Source organism: Pezoporus flaviventris, unplaced genomic scaffold (assembly GCF_033815535.1).
Source record: "Pezoporus flaviventris isolate CSIRO_AGI_PZ_B2104156 unplaced genomic scaffold, CSIRO_AGI_Pfla_v1 ptg000007l, whole genome shotgun sequence".
In the NCBI taxonomy this organism is placed as follows: domain Eukaryota; kingdom Metazoa; phylum Chordata; class Aves; order Psittaciformes; family Psittacidae; genus Pezoporus; species Pezoporus flaviventris.
Window position 1 is genome coordinate 62,220,626 of NW_026892555.1, and position 25,759 is coordinate 62,246,384.

The 25,759-nt window shown below is 41.1% G+C and overlaps 1 protein-coding gene across 2 annotated transcripts in view; it reads left to right on the forward strand.

Moving 5' to 3' along the window:
• Positions 1 to 25,759, forward strand: part of AHRR (aryl hydrocarbon receptor repressor) — a 93,448-nt gene that overhangs the window by 31,832 nt on the left and 35,857 nt on the right. Inside the window, exon 1 of one of the 2 annotated variants that reach the window (XM_061448983.1) lies at positions 22,557 to 22,799. The exons of the other annotated variant lie outside the window; for it this stretch is intronic. The gene's annotated coding sequence lies outside the window, so the exon portion shown is untranslated. Of the gene's footprint in view, positions 1 to 22,556; positions 22,800 to 25,759 lie in introns of those variants that run through there. 2 annotated transcript variants of the gene reach the window in all.

The window sequence follows — 25,759 nt, forward strand, 5'->3', positions numbered from 1 at the left end:
TTCCAGTCATTGAAGAACTCAGGATTTTAGGATGGCTGTTTCTTATATTTCCCACTCTTCACTGCCACCGCAATAGTTTACACTTTTATCTTTTACGTATTGGCTTGTTGAAAGAAAATCCTGCTGCTACTTCCCTTAGACATGTGTCCTCCAAGATTTTTCCCTCCAGTTCTCCAGGTGTGCTGAAGTCTCATTTCTTTAGGTCCAGTGTCTTCATGCTGCTGTGCCTTGGATTGCTGTTGCTGGAAGAACTGTCAGTTCCAAGATTTCATGGTCACTTTCCCTAAGCTGTCTTTCCTTCTTCTAACCCATTTCTCCCCTTCAATTAAATCTTTGAATATATATATATCTATACATATTTTCTTTTCGCCAGTTCTGGCAGGATAGCACACACTGTGTGGTTTCTGTCTTTCTTCTGATTTAGCATTTATACTAGTGGGTCATTTCCTTTTACTCATTTATGTGTTTGGTGTGACCCAATTCCCACTAATGTTTATCTTTAATGGAAATTCAATTAATCCTTTTTAAGAAAGAGCAACAAAGAATTCCTCCCAGCTGGCCAGATTTTCAGTATCCTCAGTAACTTGCAGTCTGTTCCAGCTTTCTTCTGCTCCTGATGTGTCCATGGCTGTTGATCTAGTTCAAAAATATACATGGACTTCCTATGACTTTGATTCAGATTCCTTAGGTTCATTCATTAGGTTCTCTAGATCAGGCTGTTACTTACTTTAGTATTTCACTATTTAGTACTGCGGTCCTCACTGCATAGCTTACAGACCTGTTTCTGATGTGACACACGTCGCTCCAGTGACAGTGACAGAAAATTAAGAAATTAAAACCTGAGATGGGTAAGGAAGCAAAAAAACAGTTGCTTTCCATGCATTATCTGTACCATAATACTATTCAACACTGCTGTATGAGTGCTGCTTACCTGAACCAAAGCTGAGGATCCAATACTCCAAGTCTGAGGATCCAATACTCCACTGCAGTGCACATACAGGGGTTCTCAGACATCCCTTTTCCCCCCGCTGTCACCCTCTAACATTTCTCTTTTCCCAGACTTTTCTTTTCAAAATCTCGCAACTAAAGTGGTTTGGGTTTTGTTTTCCCTTTTCCTGGATCATCAGGTTCTCTCTGGTCTTTTGGTATAAATATATTTTTTACATTTTACTTTACATAAGCACAGAAAATTTTTCTACAACAATATTTAACTGGTTTTGAAACTAGACTCACACATTTGAGTTTAGTGTTACAGTTATGACCTATAATGGGTACATTTCCATGGGAAAATTTCTTCTTTCATTTGTTAGCTGGTTCCAGTAGCCTGAACCTTTCCCTTAAATTTTAAACCATAGTCTTAGTGAATCGTACAATCACAGAAGGGTTGAAGTTGGAAAGGATTCTGGAGGTCATCTGGTCCAACACTCTTGCATAAGCAGAGCCACTGGAAGCCAGTTGCCCAGGACCACGTCCAGACAGCTTCTGAATATCTCCAAGGATGGAGAGTCCGTATCTTCCCTGGGCAACCTGTGCCACTGCTTGGTCACCCTCACAGAGGAAAAAGTGCTTCCTGATGTTCACAGAACCTCTTGGCACTTTTGCGCCTGTTGCCTCTGATCCTGCCACTGGACACCAATGAAGAGAGCCTGGCTCTATCCTTCCTTCAGGTTTTTACACATGCTGATGAGATCACCCCTGAGCTTTCTTTTCTCTAGGCTGAACAGTTTCAGCTCTCTCAGCCTTTCCTCTTAGTCCCCTCATCATCTGTGTGTCCTTCCATTGGACTCTCTCCAAGTCCTTTGCACTGGATATATTTAGAACAGATGTAGGAAGTAAAATAATAAAATATTCAAAATACAAATAAAGATTGTAAGAGAGGCTACTCTGAGAACCAGATAAAGTGCCCAAATCAACATGACTCCATCTCTTCACTCCCAGTAATCTTTTCTTAATATGACTTATACATTGATTTCCATTATTGGAATAACAGAAGTCTTTCAGATTATCTAGTTTTTGATGAAACCTGTACTTCGAGTTACAAATTTAGGATTTCAGTTGTGGGTCTCTGCTTAGCTAGGGTTGAAGCTGATACCTGGAGTCTAGAAATGCCTAACATATTTGAATAGTTTAACAATTACCAGGTTGGGTTTTAAATACATATTCTACTGATTTAGAGTGCACCCAGTCCTGTCCTCTGAAACTGAATGCCTCAGTTTCTTTCTTGAAAGAGAAATAAGGACTTTTCTTTTTTGATCACATACAAAATGTCTGCAGGGTATCTGTTTTTGCTGTCCGCAGTCTAGTAGCTGATTAGATTGTCTATAAGCATTTGGGTTGTTTAGGTTTCTTAGGGCAGCATATTCAATGTTTTGCATGAAGGAACCTTCATGGGCAGAGTGGGTAGCAGGTACGGTTATTCCTCTGGCTGTATTGAACCATCAGATTAAAATTACCACAGCATTCAGAGTGTTTCAGCCAAAAAGGGACTGTTTGTGTAAGAAACATTTTCCACTCTCTGCTGCTTTACAATTTTACTATATCCATAACAATATAGTAATTGAAAAAAGGAAAGTGTTCTGCTGCGTAAGTGGTAAATAATTAAATCTTTGAAGGAAGACCTACTGTCTGCAAGTCATTATCTCAACAAGTGCTAAAACATCAGTGAAATTTTAGTAGAAGCATCCAGACTTTAATCACGCTAGCTGCGTGGATTCGTTCCTGAGACCTGGAAGGACTCATTTCTGGACAGAAAGCTGCATATCAACTCTCCCCCACATTACACATTTTCAAACAGTGGACTAGGACTGTTTTGATATTTTTAATTGCAGCATACTGTCTATATCAGCGCTTCCCTTTTTCTTTTACCCTTTTTTTTTCATGGGAACACCATTCATTCTATGCAACAAACAGCTGAGGCTGTTTTGTACTACATGTCCAGGATAACCTGGAGATCTCTCTGACCCTTGGAAGACCTCTGCTGACTCTTGGAGGAGGACTGTATCTCCTCTTTGTGCTTTGTTTTAAGAGCATGGCCCTTCTTGTGCTAGCTAGCTTTCTCTTTCCTGCAAACAAAACAGGTTTTGTAGCAGAAGAAGAGACCTACAAGCAGGATTTACTTTAGGATAAGCCTATATTCAGGAAGAACAAGAAGACTCTTAGATTGCTTGAATTCCTGGCACCTTTGAAGATCAAGGTGAACATGTTGGTGCAACCTATGTTAAGTGTCACATTTGGAGACTGGCTATAAATTCTATACCTAGTTTTTGAGTAATGGCAAATGAAGAACCTAAGTTACAAACAAATTTCAGACCTCTTCAGGTACTTCTTATGTACTCATGTCATGTGCTGTGGGTTGTTTATATTGTCAGACCTCACAAGCTCAGAGCTGTTAGGCCAAGTCAGTCATCTGCACTAAGAGGGCTGGACTGCATCGAGTTTGTGCTGTCTTCAGGAAATGCACCATCATTACAATTCTTCTTGCAGAACTTCCTTTTGTGATTCTGGATCTATATCTTATACCACTTTTTTTATTGCTGGATGCCATTCAAGTGAACATTCCTGTAAGCATCAGTGTTTCTCCTGATATTAGCAAGAGTGATTAGAAAAACAGGGAGCTGAAAATGACAACTGACATAAGGGGAATCTTTGCTAGATTTCTCCTAAGGGCATTTGGCACTGGAAGAGTTCCACTGTTTCTGGTGATAGCAGAAGTACACTCAAAACCAGACAACATGGTCACAGACGCACAACAGCTGGTTTTATAGGTGTCCCTGCAAACCACAGCTGCTGTATCGGTCCAATGCTAGGGAAAGTCCCCAAAACACTTTAAGTCATTAAGTGCATATCTTCATCTTTCTCCAGCTTGCTTAGTCATTTTTAGCCACTCTGATTTGGTAGGCTTCCTGTGTTTGGTTGCATTTGGTTAGCTCAAACTATGCATCTCACATAGCATCAATATAAATAAATGTAGGCATGTGGCAAGGAAAAAAACTAGGCCTATCTAATTCAGGAGACTGATACATGCATGTCTTTTACATCCAGTGATGTTCATCCTCCTGCCTGTGTACTGTGCTTGCTCAATCCTTCCTCTGCAGCTAAGACCCTCCTTGGCCCAGGCTGGTACCACATGTTGAAATATCCTCATAGGCCCCCATGGATCAAATTCTGTTATCCTAAGCTATAATGGACTTTCATTGACCTCATTTCCCTGAGTTAAATTGTGTTTGGATGTTGGAGACTGAAAAAGAACTTAGTGTAAGTTTAGTTCCACTGTAACTCAAGTTTTCCTTGGATATGGAAACAAGATTGGTTTTCATCATAGGAAAGATGGCATTTTTACTCCAGAAGTTGCTAGCAATTGCAGTGACTGTAGAAAGTACTAGCAATAGTTTTGTCCTAATTGCTGCTGCAGTGGATGGGAGGTAGGAAAGCATTCCCTCAGTCATGAACTTTGGCTTGGTTTGCACTTGTTCTCAGCTTCATGAGTTATTGCTATCTCTGAGAGGAAACATGTTTCTCTACTGTCAAGGAAATGATTTACCTTGTTTTTTATTTTACATGCAGATGCTTTTTAAAGGAAAGATAATACCTCTTACCCAACAGAATAAGGAATTTAACTTGGCTTAATATAACCATGTAGGGCTTTGAAGACAAACAGGATAAATAGCTTTAGGCTAGTGAACAGCATGGGTGACTGTCCTCCTGGTTTCTTTTCTCACTTTGCTGCAGCCTTACTTTTGGATTACAGCACATGGCGAAACTCTCTCCAGAGAACTCTGTAACAATGCGATGTTAGAGAGGGTCCTGTGACAAGAAGCAGAGTGGTTATGTCACTTTGGGGATAAGCCCATGCGAATTAGTCCTTCTGAGAAGCACAGCTCAGCAGAGTATGTGCTTTGCCATCCCAATACAACCACACTTTCTTTCAAGCTCTTGTTATCTCTGTGTAGCAGTGTAAGACACTGTGTGCCTCTACCACCACTCTTAGAGATAGCTCAAAGATCTCTTTGCTATACTCCTTCATGTCAGTGCACATACACACCCCTCTCTGGTGCTTGCCAGATTGGATAACTCCATTCTTTTCTGTCTGTACGATCACAGTGGCCAAAACACACCTCAGGATAACACTTGTGGTCCATGGAGATGGAAAGCTGCAAGTGTAGGCTCAGACCAAACCACAATATGTTTTCATGTATATAGGTCCCTCCTGCTTTAGTGCTCTTTGTCATTTATCACATCATCAGGCAAATCCCAGCAAGCTGTCCTAAGAACATTTGCCAGGTAGCAGCATGTATAGAGATGGGTGAGAACAATATGACAGTATTGTCAGAGCTACTTTGAAGACAACTTAGTAGTGTAAATATGGTCAGGAATTATTTCAGATGAGACTTTTGGGAAGGCAAATCCATCAATATCTTGAATTTAAACCTTTCCATTCAGATGTAAATCTTAAACATTGCTTCCTTTCTAATACTTTAAAACGCAATTTGAATTACAAGGCTACCATTTAACTTCTGGACTTTGTAGTACTTTTATAAAGTCAGTTCATAACGTTCTGAAATGCTGTCTCATATGCCTCACTAGCAGTATGTGGTGGCTGTGCAACCCTAGAATTTCATGGGGTGGAGTCTGAAGCCTAAACATGGGGGCAGGGGAAATGTGGACTTTGCAAAGATGTGTCAAGACCGAAGTTGTACTTCGCAGCACTTTTCCCTATTGTAATTTTCAACTGGAATCCTCACCTACTATAGATCAAATCGTGTAAACATAGATTTACTGGTTGTAGTCAAGCTGTGTAGGTGGTGGTGTTGGTGGTGGGGTTAGGGAGGTTCAGGGTGAATGGAAGGGAAAGATAAATAGCCAGAACCTTAACTGATTTCCTACTTTCTAGATTTTCCCATAAATGCTGCGTTGCTTCTACTTGTTAACAACTCACACTCAGATGTGTTTTATTGACTGCTTTAAAAAGGTTTATTTAGAAAAAATGCCTTTCTTGTTCTGATCTTGAAAGTCCTGCTAATTGTTAGGCCACTGAAGTGCTGAGACCACTGCCTGCTATGTGCACCAGTATTGTCTCTCACTGTTTTTTTGTGTTGTTCCTCTGCACTGTTGGTATGTGTCTGTCTGCTGTTTCCTGTCTTGTAATAGATATGTGCATGCTTTGTCAGTGAGCAACCATTTTTTTTATTCTCTGGTGCCATTTCTAATACTGCTAAAGATCCACCGGAATGATTCAACACAGGGACAACAGGATACCAAGACGGAATAAGGCAGGGCTAAGTGGCCTGAGGGTTTTCTGTAATTCATTACGTCTTTTCAAGATTTTATTTAGTCTCTGATAAATTAAATTTAAATTTTGTTTACTGATAGCATTTTATTGATGTGTTTGAATATACTTCGGGGGTGTGTGGTTTTTTTTTTTCATACTGTACTTGGAGTTTGAAATGCATTTAATATGAGCAATGAAACCTGAATTAAATGCCCGCAATAAACAAAACACCTTACTGGATTTCAGATGGGCAGCCCTGGTTAACCTACTTACTGCTTGAGAAAATATGTCACAATGACTGGAAACTCTTATTTTATGTCATGCAATGCTCAACGGCAACATCTTCTCTAAGTAGCAGCCAAAGGCATTTGCTCAGTGTTGACATAGAAAGGACATTATCCTGTGATGGCAGACTTCATTCTGAGCAGTCCTTACAGCCTTGGAGAAGACTGGAGTCTCTTCAGTTCATGCCTTTCAGTCTTCCTTGTTGGGCAATTTCCAAAACAGTTTGGGATATCTTTGTCTGAGTGCTGCCCATGGACAAGACTGGCGCTTCCTTTCTTTTCTCCTAAACCCCTGTCTGTTTGGTTGCCAACATCACTGCTGCTCCAGCATCTGCTGTCAGAAACACCTGTCAGGGTGACAAGAGGGCTGGCTATTCCCTAAGGGATGAAGGGTCCCTGTGATTTCCCATCAGGACCCCCCAGCCAGTGCCCATCCCACCACAACAGCCAGGACCAGGGCAGCTGGAGGGGCACCAGCGACAGCCTCAGCCCAAGGCCACACTTCATTCTCTCTTTCTCATCTTACCTCTATACCCTAGGGACACCTTGTCCCCCGTCCACCATTTTTGGACTGTAATTTCCTTTCTGAACATGATGCAAACACTGTTCTCTGAATCGTGTATCCTTCTCATGATGTAACCTTTGTGTTGCCTACCTTCCTGACATCACTGGTGTTTATGCCCCACAGAATTTATAGCTAAAAATTTCACAGAGCAACTTGCTCTGCCACCTCTATGGGCATGTCTATGCCTGGCTTTTCCCCATTGAGGTCATGTAATCATAATAATCCTTGCCTACCAAGTCTTTATTCTTATCAACCCTCTCGCCTCTTTCCACAGCTTTGACTCTCTCCTACAGCCATTGATAATTTTCTTCACATTGCTCTTTATGGATGAAATCACACCTGGGCCACCCACCAATTCCTCCTGCACAAAAAACTTCAGGTTATAAGCAGAGCTACAGGTGGCTGGGAGGTTTATACATGTATGAAAGCAAATAAATAAATAGACTATTTAGTCAAACACAAACATTTATGATTTATAATGTGATTTACATGGCAGAATCTGTGCAAAGACATCTGCCTTGCTAAGCTGTGACTAGATATTATTTAGATGTTTGGAAATCAACACATGAGGTGGGAGCTGGTTTCTGCAAACCTTACCTCATTCTGCTGTATGCTTAGTCCTACAGATTGGCTCAATGGATTACTCTAAGGGCTTGTGTTCATTTAATTATATTTGGTCTAGTGTTTTTTTTCTGATGTTGTTGGAAAGAGAATCCTAAGTGACTATCACAGATGCTTTTCTTCTCTATCTAACATAGTAGTAATGTATTAATTAGCGCTCTGAGCATTCTTCATGATGAAATAATTTATTTAGATGAGACACAGCAGATTTCCCTTTATAAATCCTGCTTTAATTTGATTATAATTTTTGGTGCAATCATGTAGATAATGCAACTGAGAAATTTTCTAAAGACTTGACATCTATATGAGTAGAAGTGAAAGGAGAACGCATGTCAGTAAAATGAATTAAATGCTTACTAAGAGAAGTTACAGAGAGACTTTAAAACATCCTTCAAAGCAGCTCATAATTTCTTTCATGAAGGTTCAAAGCTATGTAATAGTCTTGCCAAACACATATCACATGGATTTACCGTATCCCTAAAATTCCACTGAAATCCCCTCAATGCATTCCCTTTTTATACCTGCATGGAATATGTCAAGTTGAAGGTATATATAGGAAGTAAGTCTCTGCCTGTAGCTTTTTGTTATAATAAATAAAGTGTCTGCTATTGCCACTTACCTCTGAATCTGCAACAGGAATTGGCTACTTACACATTGGAAACAGCTGAAATAAATTGAGAGAAGAGGACTGAAAAGAAGCAAAGATCAGATCTAAATCAAAACATACTTTAAATTTTCTTTTTCTAGTCCGTTAACAAATTCATAACCATTTTACTAATTGCATAGTTGCAAACCCCATGCATGTATTAGCCTTATATATTTCCCTAAGTGTTTCAACATCTGCAGAGAAAATGCTGTCTTCTGTGTGTTAATATTACGTTGTGTATCATTGAAAACTTGTTACAAAACCTCTATATTTTGTTCCAAGTAATTTATTAAAATGAAATCATGCCATCAAATGACCTCTATAAACCTCATATGGAAAAATGGCCCAAAAAAAAATACTTTATGAAACACTTATTGAGAGAAGAAATACTCTAACCTAGATAATACATCTTGAACTGATGAATGTAAGAATTTATGTGGAAAAATATTCCAATATGCTATTATGAGGGCTAAGACAGTAAGTGGAAAAAAAATGGAATTGCATTTCTTCTTTCCGTACTTTTTAATGTCTTCATCTACATTGCTGCATTTTGAAAAAGGCTGTACCTCTCAAAACTAATAATCGTGTGAGGAAATTAGAGATGTTTAAAATCACAGGAGTCACTTTAACAGTTATTAAAGGCTCAGTCATGCAAGGTGCAGAGTGCTCTCAAATTACTATGTGTTCAACTGGAGTTGATTGCTTCCAACACTTCTTCAGAACCACCAGAACTTTATAATAATTAAACATGAGCAATATAGCTCTATGTACCTGTTTAAGTGAACAGTTCTTGAGAGCCAAATGTGTACCTTTTGACATGTCAGAGAGTTTGAAGGTATTGCACATTGAGATACCCAGTTTTCATTCTTACTGATGCTAGCAAGCACTTTAGCGATAGTTCATAAATCTGGTAGTAAGTGCTATGTTATATGGGGACAGTGATCCACCGTATATTTGTTGCTGACAACTCTGCTAGGAGTCTAGGAAAGCAAAGAATGTCAGTTTGAAGGTTTGCTTTGCAATCACGCCTTATAAGTGTCATGGTGATAATTGATAATATCTTTGAAACCAGTAGTGTGACTGAGATAGTCACAGCTGGCAGAATGAGGTGGAAGGATAGGTCAGTTTCTGGACAGAGGTCATGCTTCTTGCAGCAACACAACTGCAGGGGCACTAAGTTCCAAGAGGTCATTTGGAAAAGAGGAGTTTCTTTATTGTTTCTTAAGTCAAATCAAGTCGTGATCTTCAGACAGAGGTCAGCGTGCTTGCTTTACACATTCTAGCTTCAGCAGATATTCCACTGTCTGGATCTCTAAGGATGATGTTGAACTAGCTTGGTTTTAGTTCAGGAAATAAAATGGAATGGTTTCTCCAGCCAGAGAAAAGCTACCACGGCAAACTGCTATTTTGTGACTCTCCATCACCCTCCTGCCAAATGATACATACAGCAGCACGTAAAATCATGTTGGGAAAGACTTTTAAGCTGTATATTCATGTGCCCTGAAATGCCTATGATGGAGCACTGGGAAATGTAACAGAAAGTTTCCAGGGGCGAAGAGGACACTGAGAAACCCAATCTCATTCCCAGTGCAGCAATCTGCCAGGAAAGACCTACTGTAGGCAAAATTTGGGCAAATAAGACTTTTCTCAAGAAAAAAGTTTGGTTGGGGAGGAAACAAAGACAAGTGGTCAAGTCCTTAATTCCTTATTATGTTTTGCTTTACTTCGGCATTAGTGGAGTAATATAAGTCAGCCCTTCAAAATCTGGCCCAGCCTTTTGAAAACTGCATTGCCTGAAGTTGAATGTGTTTTGAGGAATCAAAGCAAAAACGACATTGAAAGGGTTGAAGCCTGGGAAGGATGAGCTCACACGTTCACCGCTCCACTGGGCTGGAGAGTGTTATGTGCTAGGTAAACTGGGGAGCAGCTAGCCATTTTGCAGCCAGATTCACAGTGGTAGCAGGCTGCTGGAGGGTAAGAACACTGGAAAGTGAATTCAGATCTACATGAAGATAATGGGATACAAGTGAACAATTTGGGGGATTTTATCAGTGTACTCTCATGTGAAGCTTTTAATTAAATCTGTCAATTCTATTTTGCTGTTTACCTTGGTGACTTTCTTTCCCTGTTTCAGTGTCTGGTTTCTTTGGAAATCTCTAAGAAATATTTTCCACTTTTTTTTCTCTAGCAGCCTTTCTAGAAACAGCTCACCTCACCCTCTTTTTATTTGCATCTTCTTCATCTGCAGATTTTTTTTTTTCATGTAGACTTGTTTTCCCCTTTTCCCATCTTTGCTACAACATTGTCCCTTTCCCCTGTATTCCTTGCTTTGTCGGTAAGACCTTTTTCTTACATAAGCCATTCCAGAATTGGATCTTCATCTCTTCTCTCTACTAACAGACTGACTTTGGTGGGAAAGCGATGCTCTTCGGGGTTTTTTTTTTGCTAGTAAGATGTTGTTCTCGTCTCCTGTTGGGTAAAAGAAGGACCAAGCAAACCGCTTTTCCATTCTCCTCCATGAGACCCTTTTGCCCTATGTGGTCTGGGTGTGGTGAGCTCAGATGATAGCCTGCTGATCCTTTCATTGCATGGGCCACAGGCAGGGGTTGTACCTTTCATTCCCCCCCCTACACAGAGCCCTACCACAGCGTCGAGATGATGAGAATCACTGCAGCAGAGGGATGAAGCCTTAGGGCGGGAGGGGGCAATAAATCATGAATTGTTGTCAGCCCTCCCTACTGCATTAGGCTGCCAGATGATTGCTTATTCCTTGCTCCCACCCACACACTTCATGCCACCACCAGCATTCTGGGTCCTTTGTGGCTGATGCTGTGGGCTAGTCAGCTGATGAGTCAGCCCTGCTAACCAGTGCTTTTCCAGCTCCCCATGGCAGGGATAACTTTGGTAGAAGAGTTCGAGCCAGCATTAACTGCATGGAAATGGGGGAACAATTGGGCACATTCACTGATAGGTGTAGAAGTTCACCATTCGGCATGTAAAGAGCAGGTTTCCAGGGTGTGAGGTTGAGCTCATCTTGCTCTCTTTGCATACATTCTTGATGCAGGGAGTTTTGAAACTGCGCCCTGTATACCATCTGTTAGTACGGGAGCGTGGAGTTAATGGGAAATTCAAACTCTGAATAGGTCAGGAAATTCAAAGTTTTGTTCTCACAGCAATTAGCTGCATGTTGGTCTCAGATGGTATTTTAGCTCATTGGGTTAATGTACAAAATGAATCCTACGCCACAGCTGAGTTTCTGCACCGCAGCTGAAACTGGCACAGGGATGGAGTGGGAGAAGAGAAGATGTGAGCTTCAAAATACCTTTGTGCCTCCTCAATGCTGGGCAGGCCTGGGCCTCTTTAGTGCTTCCCAGGGGTCAGAACACCCTCCGGGACTGGCGCATGCAGTGTCTCACAGCTCATGTCAACTGGGGAACATCTGGGCAATGGAAAATACATCAGGCGTAAGAATGTTCCAGCTGCCCCGTTCCCAGCCTGCCCCATCCTGCCTTGACTCCACCGACTCCTGGCTGTGTTGCCTTGGCTGGGGCGCCACGCTTAGGCATTACAGCTCCATTTTTTGTCCTGCATGTCAGGCAAAGGCTGTATCATGCTAGGACAGGTTGTATGGACCAGCATTGTGCAGAAGGCTCAGTTACAACAACTTGCTTTAAACTAATTTCTGCAGCTGCACTATTTGCCATCCTCTTTAATCTACTTGGATAGTGCCAGGTATCCTTCAGCAGTCCTGACCAAGCTTGAACTTCATTTACATTGCAGTAACAGATCACTTATTTCCTCCACTTGAAGACTAAAACTGGCTGAAAATCACTGGGCCGTGGTAGGAACGTAGCTGCATATCAAATACGTACAGTATGTTGGGGCAGCAAGAGGAGGGTGAGAGTAGAAGCTTTGTTTAGAGCATGCTTGCTGTAATTTTTGTAACTGAGTTACTCAGGAATCCTTAAAGCTTGATTGTAATTACTGCAATTTCTCATAGTACTTAAACTTATTTCTAATGAAAGAAAGCCTCTTAGTAGCTATTTAAAGTTAATTTATTTATTAAATAGTGATTTATATTACACTAATCTGAAATCGTTTGACTTTGGATTATTAGCTGGAGTGTAAGTGAGCTGGATTACATTTCTCTGGGTAATTTTCAAATTAAATAAACTTCCAAAAAGGACTAAAAAAATAACATAAAGGCAGATTTGGAGCTAATCCAAATTACTGACTGCATGTTCTCTCATATACGTAGGTGGTGTCCAGATCTTTGACTGTCAGGTTCAAGTGCTTAGAGCTTGTGGAGGGAAGGACGAAACCTTGCAGTAATTATTTGGAAATCAGCATATCAGAGGTCATTGTTCATCCTGATTTCATCATACTAAATTACTGACCAATTCTTTCTCTAGAATTGCAGATTCGATGGGATTTAGCCACATGTATTAGACACCTTCTTTCATCTCCTTAGAAAATGGAGCAATTCACCACACTGTCTTTGAGTCATATTCTCAAAAAAAAGGTTGCAAATATTTTATGTTCATGTAATAAGGAATATAAAAAGGACCCTCAGTAAGGCAACACTTTTTAGGTACCAGATCTGTGGCTAAACTGCCGTGCAGAACAAAGCTGAGATGCAAGTGTTCTAGCAGCTGTTTACCCTGAAATACCCATATGTAAACTCATTCCTGCTGTTACCAATGATTTTTTCGCCAACTGCCTCCAGAAGAACAGTGTAATTTGTTTGTGAAGGTAAAGTAGCACAGCAGTATTCTCATGTACCTCTTTCCATAATTAGAAAGGAAAAATTGTCGTGTCAATGCAATACTTGCATTAGTATCCAATGCTCTTTCACTTTAGATAAACTTCTTGTGGTTTAGCCAAAGTCCATAAACAGGGACAAAGTCACATCTCTTTGTTTAGGCGGGAATTGACCCTGTGTATTTTTCATTTCCATGGGAAGCTGTTTCAGTGGTAAGTGAAGGGGCACAGATGAGTAACATAAGACTCAGGGTAACACCTTCAGAAGTTTCACAAGTCTATGTCCTACCTGCAGAAATGCCTGTGGCCTTGTCGGCACTGGTATGGTTACCCTTGAGGTCACTCTGGAGGCTGTTAGCACTTTACCAGCACTTTGGTCTGAGAAACCATGATGATCTCAGTGTCTGCCTTGCTGCCCAAACTTCCCATCCACAACATGAGGCCAGGGTCTGACAGTGAGGTCCAGAGCATGAACCTCACAATCCTCCATCCAGTTTCCAGCCTAATTCCCCTCCAGATGAGACCTGGAGCAGTGACAAGGCTGATTTTGGGGTGTCATTATTTTCCTATCAATCAAAGCAAGACTGGGAGGTCATCTTTTGTGTAAATGACAAGCTGCAGTGCAGATGGGAGAGGAGCTCTCCCACTGCTTCAGCTGGGTTAAGAGGCACATCAAGGTCAAGCCTGAATATCACTTTGGATGAAGCTAAGGGCACTTCACAACCTGTGGGTCCATCCCCAGAGTCCCTGAAGCTGCCTGTAACATGTATGGGCTCACCTGAGCAAGCTTTCACCTGACTAGCATAGCTAATAATAGCAATGAACTTGTGGGATGGTGTGCAAACAAATCATCTCAGCCCACACTGTGAGTCCTCAATGAGTTTAATGCTGTGCCCTCATTGCTATTGTTACTTATTTAAGCTGGATTATAAAACTGGTTTGGGCAAGCCTGTTTGTGCTGCTTTCAAATGAAATGGGTCTGCGTACTAACCCTCATAAAACGTCAATGAGCAATGCATCCAACTTAATTTTTTAAATTATAGGCTCCCAAGTAATTTAACGGCTTTTGAAAACTTTATTTCAGGTAATTAGTGCAAATAATTCATGATGCAACAACAACGGTGGCTTTCACAGTGCTAACTGCTTGTGAAAATAGGCCAACCCCCTCTTCATTGGGTAGAGCTGACTGACCATAAGAGGAAATTTATTTTTAACTTATTTCTTTAAATTCCCACCTGCCCCATCACCCAAAGGCCGTTTCAGCTGCCACCTGCAGGCATGTCCATACAGCAGATTAGTATGTTGGTCCTTTGTGGGACGCTGTTAACATATCAAATAGGCTTTGCTGTCCTAGAAACAAGCTCTAGCTCATACTCTTATTTTCACAGTATTTCTTCAGAATAAAGTCTTGAGAGTAAGCCTATTTCCTGATCTACCCTTTCTGTAGTGTCGGTGTTTCTAACACTGCAGCAGGGCAGTGTTTAATTCAGGGCACTCTTATCTGTTATTTACTGAATCTAATGCTCGGTCGACTGTTTACCATGGATTTTCAATCCCTTAAGTAGCATAATTCACAGTAGCGCGTGGTTGTCAGACACGGACCTTGAAGATAATAAAAAGGAACAGGCTGAATAAATATTTGAAAAAGATACCAATATAGTTTAAAAGAATTGCAGAGCTATATACCTTTTATTTAATTCTACCCTGGCAACGTGACTCAATTCAGATAAAACTCCAAGCTATACATTTCTTCCCTGCTCAAACTGGAGTAAAATAGCCCTGTGACATATTTAGGGGAATCCCCTATGATAATCTGCATGTGCCTTATATCTGCGTGGGTCAAAAGGATGGGCTGCCTCTTTAAAAGGTTTCTGTGAACCTGTATTGTTGTAGTAAGCTCTGGTAGGCGAGGGGTTGCGTGACTGCAGCAGACTCATTTGTGACCTCAGAAAAGTGGTTATGAAAGTGATCTCTTGATCAGAGGAATAGAGCTCTGCTGCCTGCCAGACCAGCAAGGCAGAAATGAGCCTCCTCCCTGCAAATCTGCCCCGGCAGGAGAAAAAATGTTCCTCTTTTAGATGCAGTGGAATGATTCCTCTGAAAAATGCTTGGCTTAAACCAAACTAGGCTCTGGAGTGTATATATTCTCCAGTTAACATTCACATTTTAAAAGAATATGTTCAACGGCATCTTTGCTTTTGCTTTTTGCAGTTGGCAATGTTTATTTTCTGCCTTAAACCTCTCCTTATTTTCCTTAGCATAGCACTAGTAAGTTTTGTTTCAATGCTTATTGGGCTGATGCTGGCATCAAGTCGCAGTGCTTATCCAGTGAAGATCATATTATAACTGATGAAAAACCAATATAAACTGATGTTTATATCATATAATGAGTGTAATACAGACTGAATGAGACAGTAGGTAAGAAATCACCAGTTTTCATCTAGAAGACCTTGACAGAATAAGAAGCACTAGAAATAATTTGTGTATCCTAATTCTCTGTATACATACTATTCACCTAGTATTGATCAGTCAGTGAAAGCTGTAATTAAATATAACTGCCTTGAAAGTTGAGGCTGCAATCTTATATGTTTTATCAGTGAGAGACTAGTTTCCTGTCCTTATCCCACAAGGAATACTCATTATTTCTTTGGTAGCTTGCTATGAGTCAAGGTAGCAGGCATCTTCTCAGACTTGCCTGTTCAAGTCAATGACACATACACAGAAGATTAGAAACTGGAGAAAAGGTTATATTTTACTAGCTAGAACTTTGTTTCTGAAATACAGAACATTGTTTGGTTGTTCCTTGTTTTCATATGGGACAAGTCTGATAAGAACGCTGTGGCTGCCTTTTAATTTTATCAGTACATCTAAGTCATCTCTGTTTTTAAAAATTGAAAAGGCAAATCAAAGCAGAGCTACTATATGCATAGTGCTCTCTCTTTGTGTGGCACTCAAATGTTAACTTTTCTGCCTTTTTAAAAGACAGTATTTTTTATTATGCTTATTAAAATTGAAGGTCCTAATTCTGGTCATTGACCTAGGGATTGTCAAAAACCTTGATTTCTCTAGCACTAATGGGGAGAGAACATGTAAGCCCACTACTGGATTGCTTAGGGTCTTTAGGATCTGCTTGGTATCTTCTCGTGAGCGTGGAACCTAGCTGTGAGAAAAGACAAAGCAAAACGTTTGTGAGTAAGTGAAAAATGAATGTTCTTGTAGTAATTGAACACATAATGTCTATGCATTTTCTGCTTCTGCAGAAGGTTCCTGTTCTGCAAAGCAATTTATTTTTGACCCAACCATAATATCTTCTCTGCAGGCCCTCTGACTTACAAGTGATTCCAGTTGGGAGCAAGGCCCATCTGTTTGGATACCTTTTCAGGACTAGTTTTTAAATGCATACGCTAAATCTTAATGTGCATAAAACCACATTGAACATATCCAGGGATTGTAACATTATCAATTTAGGGTTCTGGTAGTTCAATTTTTGACTTCTGGTGTTGTATTGTTCTTCATTCTGAGCTTTTACGTAAGATTTTCCTGCTACTGATTTTCTTCAGCATTCTAAAAAGTTCTGGAATACAGTTCAGTGTCTTAAAATGGTCCTGAAAAATTATTCTGAAGGAGTGTTTTGAAATTTTTGATACTGATCCTGATGGTTCATTTGCCTGTATCTTGTCTTGGCATGTTCTTTTACTTCCTGAAGTGGAAAAGCCAAAGCTCAAGGACCTCTCAGCCATAGTTCCTTAGGTTCATTTAACATCTCATGGCTTCATACAGTCAATCTCATCATGGCAGTCTCCACAGACAGCAGAAAAGACCAAAGCAAATCTGCTCTGCTGTAGAAAGAGTGCCGTGTGCTGTGGTATCCAGCTGACTTAGAGGAGGAGAATCTTGTATTTCTTCTGTCAAGCGTGTTATTTTTACCTATTTAAAGTACACTGGAAAGCAAATGCGTCTGTGCCTCTAATATTGGCTACAGTATGGCTGCTATATAAAGCAGATATTAAGGAATTGCTCTGATGATATTTTTGCCACTGAAACCAGCGAAGCCAGATTTGGTTTTCTGGGTAACATATGCACATCCTGTGCACTAAGGTCTCAGCATGAATATTTTAGATGCAATGTTTATTTCATCTTAAAGGTTTCCTTTATCCTCTCCAGATTGTATGCTTTGGCTATTTTTAAACAGTCTCTTGGGTGATATACTGGCCTAGTGGCACATGCTCTTTCAACTCTCTCCGAAGAGATAGCGTCTCTGGAGCCAGCAGGTACGAATTTAGCCCTTTACTTTCCATGAAGAGTGGTATAAATGAAACTATAAAGGGACAAGGTTTTTATAAAAGCGGTAGAAATTAAGGAGTGGAAGCTCAGTAGACAGTCTGTTTGAAACATAGGCCTGGAGAAGAGGTTATCAAATCCAAAAAGATCAGCAAGGGTCAAGTAACTCTCACATAAGTCAGTCGTTGTTAGGTTGATTTAATCAGGAAGAGGGAGAACTGTTTTCTCATACACTTTCCTAGTTGCATGTTTTTTCATGCTTGGTCTTCGATTTGATTTCTTTCTTCAGGGATTGATCTACTAAATGTTCTAAACTGTAGATCTAAATTGAAGAGGGTAAAACAGTGCACATCTTCTGCAGCCAGCAAGACTAAAACTGCTCTGATAGTCTCAAGATAAATCTTTTATCCTGATTTCATTGCATTTCTTCTGTAAAATGCAATTCTTACAGTCTCCATTTTTAAAGTGGGGAAGATTCCAGTAGACTGTAGTTTCTTATGCATGAGCACACACAGCTTTTCTCTTAGCTGTCCTTTCAGCAAAAGTGGATTGTGGTCTCCTTACTTATGTTTCTGAAAAATATTTCAGGCTCAAATTTATTTCTATAGGCTATTTATCATAAAAAAAATTTGATTGTTTGGATGCAGTGATTGGTCACAATCTGGTCTCATCATATGCTTAAATTTAGTCACATACAAGTGTTCTCATAAGGTTCTAATTTTTCTTGTCAATTCTGTGATATACTTTGTTTCAAGTCACAGACGCTGCTCTTGTTCATCTGTTGTTTATTTTCTGTCTGCAGCAGATTTCTTGGACAAGGTCGTGGCATTGCAGTGACAATATAACAACATAAGAAACGTACTACTGTGTCACACCCGTGGTCCATCTAGTCTGGAATACTCATCTCCAAAATTGCTGCCTTTTGTCTGCTTTAAAGCATTCTCGTATTGCTGTCACTGAGCACTTCACAGTCCTCATGTTGTGGGGTTGGGTGAACAGCAGTTCTGCATTCAGTTTATTCATTGCCTTTAAACTTTCGCAAACCTCTGTTTCATCTCCCCTCATCCCTCTCTCCTCAGTAAACAGTCACAGGCATTTTAGCCTCTCCTCAAAAGGTAGCTGCCTCTGCTGTGGACCCCAATGTCCACTGTTGTATTATTTTCATTGGGATAACCAAACCAGTGAAAAAATGGCTTCGAGTCACTGAAATAATATGAGCCGTATCAAGAGGACTACACTATTGGACCATAGAGAGACAAAGTGCTGGGAATTCAAAGGGTATAGAGAAACTAAACTTTATGTTTCACTATAGAGGTTTTCTAAAATATCTGGACAATGGAAAAGATGAACAGCTCTTCAGGCAACAAGCCATCATGAAGGACACTTAGAAGAATGGGGAAGCCCTGCAAGTTGTTTTGATAGGTCATCTGCTCCATAGATCCTAGAATCAATGTGTCCTGATGTGTTCTTCCTCTGAATATGTATGTGTATATATCATGATCAGTGGGATCTGCAGAGATCCCACTCAAGCAATCAGGATGTGGCAGGTCAGAACACACTGCAGTACACTTAAGGCTGATGTGGATTAGTTTGGTGAAGTCTGAATTGTTATACAGAGTGAGTTAACATGCAGTCTGTCAGAGTGTAGTACAAAAGAAAATGAAATTTAGAGTAAAACAAACATAAATCTACATTGACTGTATATTATGAGGTCCTTCACTCTTAAGCTAACCAATGTTGAGCAAGCTTTCTAAATACAGGATAGTTCTCTTAAATTGATTTTTTTCTACACTAAACTTGCTGCATATTTCGGTTCTGAATAATGAACATGTAAATTACAAACTCACGACTTAAGGGACAAGGAATTTGTTGAAATCATTGTAATTTTGATGAGGGATGTGGGTATTGATTTGAAAGTGGACTAAGTGGTTTGCAGGTTTCTTACTCAGAGTTGCTGATAATTCAGGCTTGTGATCCATTTTGTAGTTTGACAGAATAACCCATTTGTTTTTACCTTTTATGGATTTATTCAAAAGGGTGCTCAAGCAAATCCACACTCAGACAAGCTAATGTATTACGGCTTAATTACTCTAAGAATGGAATAATGCAGGGATGAAATTAAGGCCCCAGGACTGAATCTATAAATCAATAAGTCCGCATCATCAAATAATTATATTTAAATTAGCAGGTAATCAAATGGAATGATGAAGATGAAACTGAGGACAATTACTTGGAATAAGTTTTGTATCTTAGGATAATTTAAGAGGACTACATGTCTTTGGCAGTCTTATAGCCAATATAAGCCAATCTATCAGACCAACTGATAACTCAAATGTTTACTCACAATGATGCAGACAGAACTCTCATATATCTTCTTTGCCAATGCACAACGTGGGGTTGTCTGTTGGGAAGATCATCTGTTAAGTCATATGAAGAGAGGAAGGTTGCAACAGTAAGCTGTAGAGAGGAAATGTGCTTTCTAGATAAGTTCTTTTGAGTCTGTTGCTTGTGTAGTTAGCACACAATTTGGTTTCTCGTGGAGGCACAGCTTTTCTTTGGGTCTGTGGTCCCTCAGAAATTACAGAATAAGTGAGATATTACAGCCCCAGACTACACAAAAATACAGGTGTGGTTTCTTGTGAGCCAGTTGTGAAGATACAGAAGGTACAGAATAAACCATCAAAACCCATTATAAGAATAGCTAATAACTTAATTCACATATTCTCCATTTACCACACTTTTCATGACAACCACTTAACCATTTTTAACATTTCTTAAGTTACTCTACACATTTTACAGACCAAGAGTTCTGGAAGCAGGGAGTATCCACTCAGAGCTTATCCTAATGCTCATTCACCTAAACCCACAAGCAGCTCTTGTCTTGCAAAATTAATCCTGTTTGTAATTAAATAATGAAATTTTTCCTGGAGTGAATGTGAAGCATCTATCACTGGGGATACTCCACGAAAAACCTCAGAAACCTGCCTAGCTATTTTGATGAGGGTGGGGTAGACCAGATGACCTTCAAAGGTCCCTTCCAACCTACAACTTCCTAAGTTTCCGTGAGTCCCTATCTTGACTCAATAGATGCCTGGGTTCCCCACAGGTAAAATACTTTCCTAAAGCTTCGCAGATCTCTTTGCTCCACAGCACAAGTGGATATAAGCAGGTAGTTTTCAGCATCTCAGCTTGCCTCACCTAAACTGTGCTCTGCAAAGGCACACAGACCTCTTTTTCATGTGCAAGAAAGAAATACCCTGACTTGGTCGCCTCCTCAAGAAGAGCTCAGTTTATGTTTCTTTTCTTTCGCCCACACCCTGACTCTGACGCTGCCTTTTTGCTGGACTGCCTGGTACTGTGTGCCCTGGAATCACATCAGCTCTGTCCAAAGACTCAGTCTGCATAACATGAACTCCTACCCCAAACTGATTCCCTTCCTGACACAACCTTGCTTAACAGTTAAGTCAAGAGGGAAAAGATTGGACTGATGGGTTTTAGAGGGCAGAGTGGGGAAGAGGGGGTTTTCTTCTGGGAACTGGAGGAGAGCACATCAGAGCTTGCCCAAGGCAAGGGGCTCACCCTTCCCCCTTTCTTGCCTGCTGGAAACCCTCTCAGATCTCATCCTTAATACCTTGTCTGATCACTACTAAATCTTTTAACAAGCCAGATCTCTCAGGGCTGATGTTTGCAGAAAAACTTCAGGAATGCAAGCTTTCTCCCTCTTTTCTATGTTTTTTTCCGTAGAAATAATTTCCATGTGTACTTTTACATACACAGACAGCAGTGGCAGCTGGGTCGCTGTTTTAGAAAGTTTATCTCCTCCACAATAATTCCTAAAGAAACAAAACTGTCCAGTGGAACACAGTGAAACCAACCATTCTGATGATCTCTCCAGCAGCGTTTTTCTCACTGCAAAAGGATTTGACTCCAGGGAAATACTCCTCACCTTTCACACTGTGGGTTTTCTCCCCTCTCCCTGTTGCACGAGGGTTATTTTTCTGATCTTCTCCTTTAAGCTCCTTTGCTTTTTTTAGGCAACTTCCAGATATCTGTTCCAGTATATATGAATTAGGTTCCATTCCACGAAGGCTTAACCTTCTCGAAAAGCATTCAGCGCTTGCCAGGAGTCATCAATATTTAACAGCTGTTGTTATTATGAAATACTTCATAGGGTAATGCGGCTCGTCTGCTCGCACGCAAGGGTTTGAACGGGCGCCAGGCCCCTGTCAGAGCCGCAGGGAGATTGACAGGCGGAGAGGCTTGCGTGACAGCGGGGCTGAGGTTAGTCAGCAGTCTGCCTCCTCCGCAGCAGGGACTTCTCCTCCCCTTGCCTGCCCTTCAAAAGGGCTTCTCTGGACGGGGCTGGAACACAGGCTGCAGTCTAAAGGGGGTGACGCGTCCCCACTAGGTCTGCACAAGGGCTGCAGGGAGAAGAGAGTTGCCGGGCAGGAGCATCCTTTGATGCCCTTCTTGCACGGGGAAAAATGGATGAGGGAAAGGGGCAAAGTGGTTCTGAAAGAAAGAGGGGATGGGATCTGGAAAACAAACAGTTCAGTTTGTACCTTAAATAAATGTCATGCTGTACTCGGGAAACTTCAAAGGGCAGTCAGATTTCAAAGCATCTCTTAAGAAGAAGCAGACTGAGAAAACCACTAAGTTGGGAAGAAAAACTTTGCATTATTGCTAGCATAATTTCATCTGGCACTCTGGTAGCCTCTGCAACAGGACTGAGCATCATGCATCTTTTATTCAGAGGGTGCATGTCGGTGCTGATTTCTTTCCCAAAATGTTCATGCAACCTATATGTTGTTGCATTCCAGAGTGCAAACATCCCTTGTATGTATAATAGCCATTCTTTATGTTGTATATTGTTTAATTTCAGCGTGCATCTAATAATCCCTGTCCTTCTTGTCACTCAGTGTTCTCTGTAACGCAGAGGAAACCGACCATTTCAGTTCATGGCTGTGGGTTTGTTAATCAGAATTGCTCACACCAAGTGTTTCCTAGTTGTTTTGTTTTGTTTTCTTACCATTCAGGGTAACACATAGCTGATTCTTCCTGCAGCTAAAAGATCCAGGAAGAAAGACCCTGTTTTCACTTCCTTTCAAATAATAGTTACTAAAAGTAAGACTTGTATGCATAAAGCAGTATCTCTGAACATGCAAGCTGCAAGCCACATTCAGGTATTTTCATCTGTCCATTTAAATAAAACAGCCAAAAAAATGTATTCCTTTGGCATCACTGGAGAGAAATGGTCTCACAGGTACCCATTATAGAAGGGCTTGAAAGTGATAGGCCTACATCATACTGAGTCTGAAGAAAGAAGAGATGCCCCCTTCTTACACCTCAGATGAACCCAGGCAAGGTGCTCAGGTAAGAAACAGCACCCTTTCACTGCTCATTTCTTGCCTGTGCTGTTGCTTGATGCAGGTAGCCTGAGCAGTGCAAGGCTCCTGGGTTGGCTGGGCTATGGTTTGACTACACATCAGTTGGTTACAGAGCTTAGCATGGCAGGTAAATTTACCAATTATTTTCTGAAGAAAGAAGGTTGTGCTTGTGCAGGAAGAGGTATAGAAACACACTGGAGAATGTAATCCCATGGCTTTGAAAAGTTCAGTTTTAAGACTCCTGAAATTCCATCCCTCTGAAAGAATACAGTGTTCCACAACAAATAAATGTTCTGTTATTTCTGGGGGAAAGGGAGCGGCTGGTTTCATAATGCTCCTATAGACTTTAAAGTGTCAGGCAGCTTTTCTCTTCTTTACAATATTCCAGATTTGGTTTTCAAGCCAAGGGGTTTGCAAATGCAGATAGCGATGCTCACATCAGAACTGGAGGCTCAAAAGAGATCTCAGTGCTCTGGGGAGAGACAGTGCAGCTGTGACAAGCTCAGCAGCACTGCCTGCGATAGTCGCATACTCCTTCAGCCAAACTTACCATCCCTTTTGTGGATGTTTTTTCCTCTGTTAATTAACTGTCAGTTCTAACTCTACATTATTTTTTCATTTCCACCCTTTTCATCTCGTTCAGCTCAGAACTTGGACCAATGTTCTTGGATCCGGTACCTTTCCTCCAGGAAGTTGCACTGGCCATTTTTCTTTACTTTTTTCACTCTCTTCTTCCTCCTTGCCCTCTCCCAACCCTGCCACACACACACCCCCCCCGGACCTGTACATTTCCACAGTGTTGTCTTTCTGTAGGACCCAGTGTTTCCAAACTTGTGGGCTTTCAGTGTTGCCTGTGATTGCACCATGCTCACTAGATAGCATGAACTTGCGGAACTGTCAGCCCTGGTACATGTATACATTGTGTTTATCACCCTGTGGCATCAATTCCCTCATTCATCTTCTTTGGCAGAACAGCTCCATCTTCTGTTTTATTTTGTGCTCTGGAAGCGCAGGCTAGAGAAGTTATGCATAGAAACAGGTCTCTGCTGTCCCAGCTTCACATCTCTTCAGTCTGCCAGTTTTGAATCTGGTAGGTGAGCACTCTGCTCTGGATTGATGATAATATAGTCTCAAGGCTTGCCTCTCCCATCAAAAGCAGTCCATGGCTCCATAAAGGTAAAACTTTCCAAATTATTTATTTATTTACAGCCAGCAGCATTCACCAGGCTGCCTGCAATATCAGTGTCTTCCTTGCCCCACTCTTGATATATAGGAACACCAGCAGCTGGTTTTCCCCTCAGGTCACTGACTCATCCTTTGCTGTCTGTTATCCTTTAGCTCTCCACAGTTTTCTCCTCCCTGCCTACTAGAGACAGCCCCCTGCATTCTCCAGTCTTTCATTTGTCTTCTGCATCATAGGCTTTACCGTTGCTCCACAGGGCCACCATTTTATGTAATGTCTAAGCTTAACCACAGCTCTATTGGCATCAGGGCCTTTGATATCAAGCTGCCTCTCATAACCAATACTTGCCTTCAGTTCTCCCTCTAGATTTTTGGTGGTGACAGGGGTATAGCTAGGATGCTCTGTTTTCTTTTTCCTATTTTTCTGCCTAGCTAGGTACCATCTTGCAGTTTCCCCTCCTCACCCTGTCATGTTGTGCGTTTCCTCCTCCTCATTCATTTGGGGGATCTGTGTGGTTTTCTGCCTGTCTTGCTCCCCTTTCTCCTGGTGACAGGCTATCACCAGCAGTAGTATTTCTCCTGAGCTGTTCCTGCAGTATCAGCCAGTCCTGGGTGGATTAACGTGTTTCAGTGCAGGGAGGCAGAACAAGAATGAACAGTGAGCCATGGCTCTGCTGCCTCAGGTGCAAGGAACAAATGTCCCTGCCTCCGAGGAGCTCTTGATGCCTGGCATGAGGGGTGTCATTTGTCTTTGACGGTACAATGGGTCTCCTTGCAGTCCAGGCCAATGAGTAGGGTATATTATGAAACGGATGTGTGTGGCCTAACATATGGGTAACTCTAGCTGGCAAAATAACATTAAAATACTTTCCATTTGGAGATGGAATTTATAGTAGCCAGACAAGCTGTGGAACAAACATCTCTTGTGCTTCTGTGTTTGTGTGAGCCTGAAGGCTAACAAACAGGCAGGGAGCTCTGGCCCTCTCAGTCGGGTAGAATAATAGTTTCCACTAACGATGAAGTTTGAACTGGTGGAATTTTCACAACGCCAGAGGAGCACATCACAAAAATAAACCTTCTTTTCCTCGCACCCCTCCCTGTCTGTCCTTTAACCTGCACAAAGCCTGCAAACTGCTGTGGCAGTAATCACAAAACCATCCCCTCTGAGAGCGAAAACTCTGAAAGATGCCCTTGGAATAGGGGCTGGGCTTTTAAAAATGATTGGCATGAGTGTCCACGTGTCTGTTCTTATGGACAGGAGTAGCAGAAGGCTTGGCTGACATGGGGGAAAATAGCACAACTGTTTCCAGTTAGTCCAAAAGGTATACAAAAGTGAAAATGAAGATTGAAGAATCTGTGTGTCCCGTTGATAGCAGCCTTGCTTACACGTCTGAAATCACAATATTGTTTTGGCTGGAAAACATGGGTAGGGATCTGGTTTAGGCAGCTTAGGATTTTCCTGATGTGTTTTCCCATGCCCAGGGGAGGGATTTATGACATCTAATTATACATTTGAAATGATTGCTCTGGGGTAATGACCGACATTATCACTGGCGGCAAATATGTACAACGTAAGCTAAAAACCAGCATGGATATTCAGTCAGAGTGGCTCTGCATTGCTATGATCTATTGTAAGGATCCTGCAACAGTCCCTCACTAGGCTGTTAAATTGAGTCACAGCCCTTTGTGACTCTGTTTAGATCAGTATCATTCAAACTACTGAAAAATATATACCTTTTTCTTAATTTGGTATCTTACTAAAAA